Genomic DNA, 12,418 nt, shown 5'->3' on the forward strand with positions numbered 1-12,418 from the left:
GAAATTCGGATAGGCTGAGTAGGGAGGGTGGGCATTCCAGATAAACATAGATATAGAGCTTCCCAAAGGGACAAGAACATGCAACGTATGTTTGCAGGGAGTGGGTCCCCTGGAAACTAGATGACCAGTTCTGGCCGGAGAGCCATGGGCAAGCCCAGGGTAGCAAACACAGGATGGACAAAAATCTAAGCTAGCCGATTTAATGGTATTGGTCACAGGGGTGGGTGGGGTGGGGAAGGAGGGGAAGGTAGGACTATGGATGATCCAACAGTTTTTTATTTATACTTTTCTATACCTCCTAAAAAAAAACATTTAATATGTATTTCTTATGTTATAGGGAAGGTATTGCTTTTTAAGTATTTCATGCTCAGAGGTTTGGACTTTTTGCTGGTTTTAAACTGGAAGAGAGGTTCATGGGACCGGATAGAGAAAGGGACACGGGAGTCAGGCTAAATCCACTCTTTAGGGATCTTGTCTGTTAGGTGAAGTGACACGTACTTGTATGTATTCTAGCTCAAGTCCTGATTCCAGCTAATGCTGGCTTTAGGAAGCTCTTCCTGAATAAGAGCTTCCCAAAATAAGTCTGGAAAACCTTTGATTAGGACTTGGAAGAACATGACCATTAACTAAGAATGGAACTTAAACTGTTAATGGCAGCAGGTGCTCATTTAGTGATGACAGTGTTGTGCCTTTTCTGTCGTCTCTGTTAGACTGCCCCGTAGCCAGATGTTAACTGGCACTTGGATGGTTCCTCTCGTAAAGCTGCACTCTTGTGCCCACGGGTATATAGCTCTGATTTATCTGCCTTACCTTTCCATTGACACTTTAGTGTCCTCTTTGCAGGGAAAGTGATTCAGGACTATGTCGAAGCCATGTCTTCCCTATAGTCTGTCAGACACGGAGTCAGGAATAAGTGGCTGGCTGATTAAACTGAAGGATGTAGGGCACCTGGGTGCCTCAGTTGGTTAAGCGTCTGCCTTCGGCTCAGGTCATGGTCCCAGGGTCCTGGGATCGAGCCCTGCATCGCACTCCCTGCTCGGCGGAGAGCCTGCTTCTCCCTCTCCCACTCCCCCTGCTTGTGTTCCCTCTCTCGCTGTCTCTCTCTCTCTGTCAAATAAATAAAATCTTTAAAACAAAACAAAAAAATAAACTGAAGGATGTGGTTGGCTTAGCTCCATTGTTTTGCTTACTCGCCAAAACTTACCTCTTAATACTTCCCAAATTTTCTCTACTCTAGCTGCTATGCCCCTTGTCCAAGCCTTTTATTTTTACATTTTTTGTAAGTTTTAATTCCAGTTAGTTAACATACAGTGTGATATTAGTTTCAGGTGTACAGTATAGTGATTCAACAATTCTATATATCACCCGGTGCTCATCACAAGTGCACTCCTTAATCCCATCCCCTATTTCACCCATCCCCCACCCCCTCCCCTCTGGTAACCATCAGTGTGTTCTCTATAATTAAGAGCCGGTTTCTTGATTTATCTCTCTCTCTCTCTTTTCCCCTTTGCTCCTTTGTTTTGTTTCTTAAATTCCACATATGAGTGAAATCATATGGTATTTGTCTTTCTCTGACTTATTTCACTTAGCATTATACTCTCTAGCTCCATCCACGTCGTTGCAAATGGCAAGATTTCATTCTTTTTGATGGCTGAGTAATATTCCATTGTGTATATATATATATATATATATATATATATATATATATATATATATATATATACACACCACATCTTCTTATCTATTCATCTGTCAATGTACACTTGGGCTGCTTCTGTATCTTGGCTATTGTAGATAATGCTGCTATAAACAACGGGATGCATGTATCCCTTTGAGTTAGTGTTTTTGTATTTTTTGGGTAAATACCCAGTAGTGTGATTGCTGGATCTAGGGTAGTTCTCTTTTTAACTTTTTGAGAAACCTCCATACTGTTTTCAAGAGTGACTGCCCCAGTTTGCATGCCCATCAACAGTGCACGAATGTTCCTTTTTCTCTGCATCCTTGCTAACACTTGTTGTTTCTTGTGTCCAAGCCTTTTTTTTAATTAAAAAAAAAATTTTTTTTTTAAAGATTTTATTTATTTATTTGACAGAGACAGAGACAACGAGAGCAGGAACACAAGCAGGGGGAGTGGGGAGGGAGAAGCAGGCTTCCCGCTGAGCCGGGAGCCCGACGTGGGGCTCGATCCCAGGACCCTGGGATCATGACCTGAGCCGAAGGCAATCGCTTAACCAACTGAGCCACCCAGGCGCCCGAATTTTTAAAAAATTTTAAAAGATTTTTAAGAATTTATTTATTTTAGAGAGAGAGAGAGAGCAGGGGGAGGGGCAGAGAGAGAATCTCAAGCACACTCCCCACTGAGCATGGAGCCCTACTCAGGGCTCGATCCCATGACCCTGAGATCACAACCTGAGCCGAAACCAAGAGTCAGATGCGGGGCGCCTGGGTGGCTCAGTCAGTTAAGCAGCTGCCTTCAGGTTGGGTCATGATCCCAGGGTCCTGGGATTGAGCCCCGCATCGGGCTCCCTGCTCAGCAGGAAGGCTGCTTCTCCCTCTGCCTGCCACTTCCCCTGCTTGTGCTCTCTCTGTCAAATAAATAAATAAAATATTAAAAAAAATAAGAGTCATATGCTTAACCAACTGAGCCACCCAGACATCCCCTTGTCCAAGCCTGTTAATGAGAGGTTCTTTTTTTCCTTCGGAGCACCTTCTCTCTCATCTCCTTCCTCTCTTCCCCTAGTTCTTCTCAGTCCTCAAGTCCAGTGAAAATACCTCCTATTACTCTGCAGCCTTCCATGGTACTTCCCCCAGCCTCGTCCATCTCTCCAACTTCGAGGAGTCGTAGCCCTTAGAGTCTGTGCCTCGTACATAATTGCTCTGAAGTGGAAGCCTTCCTGGAGGTTCATTCTGTATCCCAAGCCAGACTGTGAACACCTTGAGGACAGGGGCCAAGGTGTATCTTTCTTAGTGTTCCCAGCACCTCTCGCATGGGGCGAGTCCACAGAAGACAGTCAGCAAACACAGGGGCTGGTGCAACCATAACCCGCGCTCAGCCAGCGCTGAGCCCCAAGGGCTTGAGTTTGCTTCTACAAGCCCAAGAGAAGGTAGAAATGCAGCATCATTTTCCTCACAGCCCTGCTCACACGACCTTCTTTGTTTTCTTGCCTGGAGGGGGCGGAGCAGGAGAGCAGGCCAAGTGTGCAGAGCTGTTTGACATCCCAGCAGCTGTACAGAATGTTCGCTTGTTCTCCCTCTCGGGGGCCCGAATGGCCCCACAACACAGCTTCTTCCTGCACTGGGGTTAGCCTGGTGGCCTCTGTCCAGCTCTTGCTTCTCCAGGACGTGGCGCAGCCGAGTTCTGCCAACCCAAGCGGGGTGTCTAATTCCAGGGAGAGAAGGTGCTGGTACTTCCCCTTGTGGGGGTACCAATCTCAACTGAGGAGATGAGGAGGAGTCCTGTCGCCATAGAAGTTCCAGATCCAGGCTGTGGCCTTCTTGGGGCTGAGGGTAAGAGAAGTAGAAAGCCTCATTTGTGGCGTCCGAGCCAATAGCCCTGGACTTAGAGTAGAGAACTTGATTCAAGTTCCACTCTGGCCACTAAGATGTTGTACCTTGGACAAGGCAGTTTTCCTCTCTGGGCCACGGAGCATGTTGGTGGTGTGACAGGGACCTGAATGCAGGTCTCTTCGCTCCAGGTCCTTTGCTTTCTCTACTACTGCACAGAAACACTTACTCCTTTCAGTACCTGAGGCGCTCTCAGGAATGGGGGCTTTCTTCCAGAGGTGCGCTGTCAGGGATCTACCCCCAAACCATGACTCTCCCACATCTCCTTCCTGTAGGTATTTCCCTTTAAGCCTCCGACTCCCTTGGGGCTACTGGACAGTCTGTCTCCTTCAACAGCTGCAGGGAGATCCTTCCCAGAGGAGGCAGGGACAGGGGAACTGCTTGGGTGAAGCCAGCAATGCCTTCCCACAGCTGGGCTCAATAGCAGTTTCTCATACGAATGCATGAATGGTGCATGAATGAATGAATTCCAGCAGGAGACAGGAGAATTGATGATGCCATGATGTTACCTTAATCATCACTGTAGGATAGGAGACCAGGACACTCTTGGGAAGACGACCCCCCCAACCCCCACCCCGTGAAATGGACTATCTCAGAGAAGCACCTGCTCACCTGGAAACGAGAGGCCTGATAAAATGCTGTTCTCCGTGTTGAGGCATTCAACGAGAGGACAATAAGAGAGAGTGCTGGTATGGAGTGGAGGGGTCCAGGCTTTGGTTCTAGAGCTGCATGTGCTTAGACAAGTCCTTTCCCCCACATGGCCTCAATTTTCCCATCTCCAATATATATATATTTTAAGATTTATTTATTGACTTGAGAGAGAAAGTGTGTGCACAAGAGGGGGGGCAGAGGGAAAGGGAGGGAGACTCCCAAGCAGACTCCCCGCTGAGCGTGGAGCCCAATGTGGGGCTTATTCCCATGACCCTGATATCACGACCTGAGCCAAAACCAAGAGTTGGACGCTCAACCCACTAGGCCACCTAGGCGCTCCTCCCCCAAGGGGTGGAGGCCGGGCTGGAGGCCACGTGCTCGGCTGGCGCAGGAGTCACTTACCTGGCGCTGCGGCCCGTGGCGCAGGAGGGCATCCGGGGCCACTGGCATGCTGTTGCTGAGATTAGGCAGGGACGTTTGGCACTGAGGCTATGCCCAGGGCCTGTTTTAGCAACACGGCTAGTAAATATTGACCCTGTGACACGAAAATGGAAAGCAGAGATGACTACGTTAACTCACTCAGAGGGTCAGAGCTCACCAAGGCCTGATAAGACATCTTGTAGTTTTGCAATGCGGAGGTGTGTCACTAACAAATCAGTTGTTTAGGGGTGGGGAGAAGGGAAAACGGGACAAGGAAGCCTTCGTGAGTAGTCTACTGCTGCTCTTCTGTGGACACTGGCTGGCCTGTGTATTCATCTCTGCACTTTTTTTTTTTTTTTAAGGTTTTATTTCTTTTTCAGAGCGAGAGAGAGCACAAGCAGGGGGAGCGGCAGACAGAGGGGGAGGGAGAAGCAGGCTCCCCGCTGAGCAGGGAGCCCCATGTGGGGCTTGATCCCAGGACCCTGAGATCATGACCTGAGCCGAAGGCAGCCGCTTAACCGACTGAGCCCCCCAGGCGTCCCTCATCTGTTCACTTTCATTTATTTTTTTTAATTTATTTTTTTTTTAAGATTTTTATTTATTTATTTGAGACAGAGAGAATGAGAGACAGAGAGCATGAGAGGGAGGAGGGTCAGAGGGAGAAGCAGACTCCTTGCCGAGCAGGGAGCCCGATGCGGGACTCGATCCCGGGACTCCAGGATCATGACCTGAGCCGAAGGCAGTCGCTTAACCGACTGAGCCCCCCAGGCGTCCCTCATCTGTTCACTTTCATTTATTTTTTTTAATTTATTTTTTTTTTAAGATTTTTATTTATTTATTTGAGACAGAGAGAATGAGAGACAGAGAGCATGAGAGGGAGGAGGGTCAGAGGGAGAAGCAGACTCCTTGCCGAGCAGGGAGCCCGATGCGGGACTCGATCCCGGGACTCCAGGATCATGACCTGAGCCGAAGGCAGTCGCTTAACCGACTGAGCCCCCCAGGCGTCCCTCATCTGTTCACTTTTATTTTTTTTTTTATTTTTTTATTTTTTTAAGATTTTTATTTATTTATTTGAGACAGAGAGAATGAGAGACAGAGAGCATGAGAGGGAGGAGGGTCAGAGGGAGAAGCAGACTCCTTGCCGAGCAGGGAGCCCGATGCGGGACTCGATCCCAGGACTCCAGGATCATGACCTGAGCCGAAGGCAGTCGCTTAACCGACTGAGCCACCCAGGCGCCCTCATCTGTTCACTTTTAAATGAATGGATACTTACATCCTTGAGGCACATAGAGAAAAGAATGCAAGGAAATGCACCAAAACATCCCCCACGACACTCTCCAGAGATGGCCAAATTGTCACTCGTTTGGATTTTTCATATACTTTTCCTGTTTTCCACAGTGCCTGCAACGATCGCATATTACTTTTATAATTACAAAAGGGCAATTTGTTAGAAATAAACTATTTTTCTGTGACGAGTCTGAAGGAAATTTCTGAAATCTCCCAAGTACCTCAGACCTTTGTGTTTTGCCTGTTGAACATTGTGTAGGAACACGGTCATCAAGAGAAAAGTCCGTATGGGAGAAGCTACTTTTCTGCATAAACCCTGATCTGAGCTTGTTTCCTTATTGATTTGTGCCCATGAAAGCAGAATGCGGTGGGAAAAATTCCAGTCATTTGAGATTTCAGGATTTTTTTTTTTTCTAAGTAAGCAAACACTTAACTGCTTTGAGTGCTTTCTGTTTGCCAGCTCCGTATACCACAGAGGCGAGGCCTGGCTTGGCCCAGAACTGGCAGGTCTGAGCACAGGACACTCTGCTAAATGGTTACATGGGAGCCGAAGGTGGCAGCAGTCAGGTCTGGAGGGAATAGGCCTTAGAGTTCAGAGCATGGGGTGGCAGTGCCATTTGCCATCATTATAATAACTATTGCTAATTCAGCACCAATCATATACCAGGAGCCTCCCATGTACGATCACTGATCATCACAAAACTGTGTGATAGGCGTTAGCTAGCTACCTTTTAGGGATGAGGAAACCAGGGCCAGGAGAGTCAGAGGCAGGCCTGGATTCAAACCCACGTCTGCCTGACTGCCTCGAATGTGCTCTTCCCACCATGCCAGGCTGCCTCTCAAGCGATTTAGGGTTTTGCGCTAGAGAACAGAACTTCCAAAGGGAACATGAGCTCACAAACAAGATGCATGCGGCCTTTACCCAGGACTGAGGGTCTTGGGAGGAAGAGGCAACCCCAAGTGTAAACATGGGCAAGTAGCTACAGGGAGGATCCTGGTGCGTCAGCCCTGATCCCAGGACTGGGTGTGTCTGCCCTCCTCGGCCCTGGGGTGATCCAAAGGGCCCTGTAGGGCCATGAGAACCGAGGGATAGGTGGACCTCCTTTGAGGTTACTTCTGGCCGATCCAGAGGGCCTTTTATCTGCAGACTGCTTGTGAGATGGGGGGCGGGAGGATTTGTTGGGGAGAAAGGAGTTGGAGCTCGAAGTTGTGGCATCAAAGCCTGTGGGTGAGGAGAAATTGGTCTCTGGGTCTTCTTTTTTTTTTTTAAGAGGTTTTTTATTGTTATGTTAATCACCATACATTACATCATTAGTTTTAGACGTAGTGTTCCATGATTCATTGTTTGTGCATAACACCCAGTGCTCCATGCAGAATGTGCCCTCCTCAATACCCACCACCAGGCTAACCCATCCTCCCACCCTCCTCCCCTCTAGAACCCTCAGTTTGTTTTTCAGAGTCCATCGTCTCTCATGGTTCGTCTACCCCTCCGATTTCCCCCCCTTCATTCTTCCCCTCCTACTATCTTCTTTTTTTTTTTCTTAACATATATTGCATTATTTGTTTCAGAGGTACAGACCTGAGATTCAACAGTCTTGCACAATTCACAGCGCTCACCAGAGCACATACCCTCCCTAGTGTCTATCACCCAGTCACCCCATCCCTCCCACCCCACCCCCTACTCCAGCAACCCTCAGTTTGTTTCCTGAGATTAAGAATTCCTCATAGGGCGCCTGGGTGGCTCAGTTGGTTAAGCGACTGCCTTCGGCTCAGGTCATGATCCTGGAGTCCCGGGATCGAGTCCCGCATCGGGCTCCCTGCTCAGCAGGGAGTCTGCTTCTCCCTCTCCCGCTCCCCCCTCTTGTGCTCTTTCTCTCTCTCACTCTCTCTCTCAAATAAATAAATAAAATCTTAAAAAAAAAAAAAGAGTTCCTCATATCAGTGAGGTCATATGATACATGTCTTTCTCTGTTTGACTTATTTCGCTCAGCATAATACCCTCCAGTTCCATCCACGTCGTTGCAAATGGCAAGATCTCATTCCTTTTGATGGCTGCATAATATTCCATTGTATATATATACCTCATCTTCTTTATCCATTTATCTGTTGATGGACATCTTGGCTCTTTCCACAGTTTGGCTATTGTGGACATTGCTGCTATAAACATCGGGGTGCACGTACCCCTTCGGATCCCTACATTTGTATCTTTGGGGTAAATACCCAGTAGTGCAATTGCTGAGTCATATGGTAGCTCTATTTTCAACTTTTTAGGAACCTCCATACTGTTTTCCAGAGTGGCTGCACCAGCTTGCATTCCCACCAACAGTGTAGGAGGGTTCCCCTTTCTCTGCATCCCCGCCAACATCTGTCATTTCCTGACTTGTTAATTTTAGCCATTCTGACTGGTGTGAGGTGGTATCTCATTGAGGTTTTGATTTGGATTTCCCTGATGCTGAGCGATGTTGAGCACTTTTTCATGTGTCTGTTGGCCATTTGGATGTCTTCTTTGGAAAAATGTCTGTTCATGTCTTCTGATTGGATTCTTTGTTCTTTGGTCTCTGGGTCTTCTTTAGGCCCAGTGAATGAAAACAACCACGAAAGGAGTCTATGGTTGTTTAGCTTTTTAGCTGGATTAGTAGAGCTAGCTAATTTCTGAGCCCGAGGCAGCAATTGCCTCTTTGGGCTCATAGATCCAGTCCTCACAGCCCTTGGGACCAGCCAGGAGCCCCACTTCCTTGCCCACTTCCTCTAGAAATCTCTCTGCCTGCAAACTGTAACTGGAGAATGCTCTGTCTGCCCCCCTCACCCAGGAATGCCTGCCTTCCGAGAATGCGTCTCGGAGTTGGACTTCATCAGTTAAAGTTGGTTTCTGCTTATTTTATTTTCTTAGGAGAAAAGATGTGTGTTTTGCGGGGAGAGGCTGAATTGTGGTATGTGGTGTTTTAAAAAAAAAAAACAACTACTTTTTTTTTTTTGGTCCCAAGCAGACGAGTTGTCTGAAGCCCAGCAGCAGCCATTATAGAAATGGCTTATCTTGTGGTTCTCCAGCGTTGTGGCTAGAATATTTTTGGTTTCCTGGCAAAGCCATATAGAACTTTGCAATTTGATGGAGATGGTTTCAAAGTTGCCCAAATTGAAAGGAGCGGTTGAAAGCAGAAGCCGTGCTTTCCTCCCTCTGGCCCAGAAGTCCGTGTTCTGCTGAGGCTCACACCAATGTTGAGCGCCTGCTTTGACATGATAATGAGAATCATGATAATCACCTATGTTTGTAGAGAGCCTTACAGTTTACAAAGCACATTCACATACACCATCACATTCGGTTCTCATGGCTACAATTTCTAGATCGGGAGGGGCAATGAACCCTCTTTTACAGAAAAGTGAGGCTCGGAGAGGTTAAGTGTCCTGGTCACACAACTGGGAAGAGGCAGAGTCAGAAGTGAAGTCAAGGTTTTCTGACTCCAGACCGGGAAAGGCGGGAAGGTTTGCACCCAGTTTAAGATGTGGATCTGCCATTGCCCTGAAATGCGGGTTCTCTGTGACTGGTGTAGACCCAGCAGAGCCAACCTCCGTAGGCTTCGAGGCGCAGTTGGGGCTTTGCCTCTGTGGCTTTCTGTGGCTGCTGTCTCTGTTTGGTCTTGACATTTGCCCCATGAGGCGGCAGAGTAGGTAGATGCTATTAGCCCCATTTTGCAGATGAGAAATGGGTGTTGGGTGCCTCTTGGAGGTACGTAGGGGACTGGGGTCACAGCCAGTGACTGGGGAAGGAGGGACTAAGAAGAGGGAACACAGGAGGTGCTCACCAACTCTGCTGAGTGAGAGCCCTTGAGGACAGCCCCCAGGCTGTGGCTGTCTTTGGATTCACCACAGCAACGAGAACAAGGTGGGCTCAGGCCAATGTTCCAGAAAAACTTCATTATTCCTGTAAGTAATGATGATAATTGTTACCACTTATTGTGCTCCTGCAATCTAGCAGACCGGAGGCTGGGCATTTTACATGTGCTATTTCTAATTGTCATAGTAGCCCTGTGAGGTAGCAAGTCCTTACCCCACTTTACAGATGAGAAAACTGAGGCTCAGTGAGGCCAGTCACTCATATCCCAAGTCACCCTGGGATTAAAACCCAGGGGCGCCTGGCTGGCTCACTCGGAACAGCATGCAACTCTTGAGTTTGGGGTTGTGAGTTCGAGCCCCATGTTGGGTGTAGAGATTACAAAAACAATAATACTAAGCTTAAAAAAGAAAAAAAAAAAACAGGTCTGTTTGACTCCACAGCCAGAACACTTTCCATTGCACTACACTTACTGTCTATGATAATGGACTCTGAGAAACTCACTGGACAAGGATGGTGCCAGTTGCTTTTGGGGGGCTCATGGATAAAGAGGATCTGGTGTGGAGGGCCTGGGCTGGCTGGATAGGAGCACAGCTCTGGACAGAACCCAAGAGGCAGTGAGCCCCTCTGTGGGAGCCGTGCCTGATGAGAGAGCCGGGCGGGCTCCTGTTCATGGCCCCTGTATCCAGCTGGCCTAAAGTCCTCAGGAGCCAGAGGCTGCCTTGTCTCATGACCCCTGTTACACAAACATGAGTGACATCACCCCCCAGAACTCCTGAGACTCCCCAGCCTGCTTCCCCACCCCCTGCCCTGCTCTATTGGTTTTTCTGGAACTGCCATAACAAATCACCACAAACTAGGTGGTTTAAAACAACAGATATTTATCCCCTCACAGTTGTGGAGACCAGAAGTCCAAAATCAAGGTGCTGGCAAGGTTGGTTCCTTCTGGAGGCTCTGAAGGAGAATGGCTTCCATGCCCCTCACCTAGCTTCTGGCGGCTGTCGGTAACCCTTGGCGTTCCTTGGCTTGTGGCTGTCACTCTGCCTCTGTCTTCGTGTGGCCTTCTCCCCTGTGTGTCTCCATGTGTCCTCCTCTTCTGTCTGGTCTCCCTCTGCCTCATCCTTATCAGGACACCTGTCACTGGATTTAGGGCCCACCCTGGTAATCCAGCGTGATCTCATCTCAAGATCCTTCAATTAGTTACATCCTCAAAGATCTTTTTTTCTAAATAAGGTCACATTCATATGTTTTGGAGGTTAGGACATGAACTATCTTTTTAGGGACCACTATCAAGCCTACTACGCCTGCCACCCCTTTTTCCTCTTGGAGTTGTCTGAGACTTTGGGGTCAGTGTTCTCACTGCAGGCTGGGCCTTGTGCCTGTGTACCTGCCTCTCCTCCTCAGGCAGCCCCTTGGGCCTTATGGTCGAGTGGGTCTTGGCCTCCCATAGACTGGCAATGGGGGAGGCTTTTATAGAGAATGTTCATAGAGTCCTGGTGTTAGCTGCTTTTGAATTTCAGAGCAGTAATTCCCACCTGGAGCGTGCTGTCCTTGTTGCGTATGGTGTAGGCCGGAGAGGAGGTATCCTTGGCATGGTGGGGCCCCAGGGGGCAGCCAGGCTGATTGTTTCCTGCCCGATGGCAGCTGGCACAGACCCTTGATCATGCAGGACCCTCTCGTGCCGCCTCACCCTGACTGACCACCCTGCAAAGATCTGCTCTCCTCCTCTGGCCAGATCTCCTTATACTTTCTGGCTGCCTCTTCTTAGGATTCCTCCTTACTCCATGCCTCTCGCTTGTCTGGTCACTTCTCTCTCCTCCCTCCATGGTGGCAAGTCTTGTTTTTATTTAATGGCATTAACTTTTCTGAGGGATCAGGTCTATTTTTTCAATTAGAGGTGATCTCCCCTGCGGTACTTTGCATGTGGTCTTTGATAAATACCTGTTGGTGGCCCATGGCTGCTCACCTGGCATAGGAAGGTGTGGACTCTGGGTTTCATCTAGGACCTCAGGTCTCTCTCCTTCAGAGACCTGAGGGCTATAGGGAGAAACGAAAGCCCAGGAAGTGGGTGACTTGTTCCTAAATGATCAGGTGGCTGTGAACAAGTCACTCACTTCCTCGTTCCTCCCTTTGTCCTCTGGAAAACCAGAGTGTTGGGCTGTTAATGATCCTGGAATGTCCCTTTCAGGTTGAACATTGTGTGATGTCCCAACAGCCCTCTGGTCTCTGAAGGATCATGTCTGATAACGGCAGGGCCTGGACCAATGGGGAAAGTTCTCCCTGTGCCTGAGGTCGGTCAGAGACACCCATTCTCCCACCTCCACCCCCAGCACCACTGCCTCCTCAGGTAGTACCCCTGAAAAACCAAACTCCAGGAGGGGCTGGGCATGCTTTTCTCTGTAAGGAGTCTTTGAGAGAACCCCACTTCCCTAGGATCAGGTTCTTCGGGACCAGGGAAGACTATCCTAGAGCCCAGTTAGAGGAAAATGAGGTGACTGAACACTTGATTTATGTCACTGCAACGTCATGAGGACTCTGAGCCCAGACCAGAACCCTACCTGGAAGGTGTTTCTAGGGAAGCTGCCAGCCACACCCAAGGGAGGTTGGGATTTGCTTCGTGAAATGACTAATTAGTCCTGAAGCAGGAGATATCTGTCTGCTCACAGT

General features: G+C 48.6%; 1 protein-coding gene across 5 annotated transcripts in view; it reads left to right on the forward strand.

Annotated features, from left to right (window-relative positions):
• Nucleotides 1-12,418, forward strand: part of LOC123861116 (cytosolic iron-sulfur assembly component 2A) — a 157,001-nt gene that overhangs the window by 57,535 nt on the left and 87,048 nt on the right. The window lies entirely within an intron of this gene.

The sequence above is a fragment of the Mirounga angustirostris genome, unplaced genomic scaffold (assembly GCF_029215605.1).
Source record: "Mirounga angustirostris isolate CCGP_5_RB_7025 unplaced genomic scaffold, mMirAng1.0.hap1 SCAF_9, whole genome shotgun sequence".
Lineage (NCBI taxonomy): Eukaryota > Metazoa > Chordata > Mammalia > Carnivora > Phocidae > Mirounga > Mirounga angustirostris.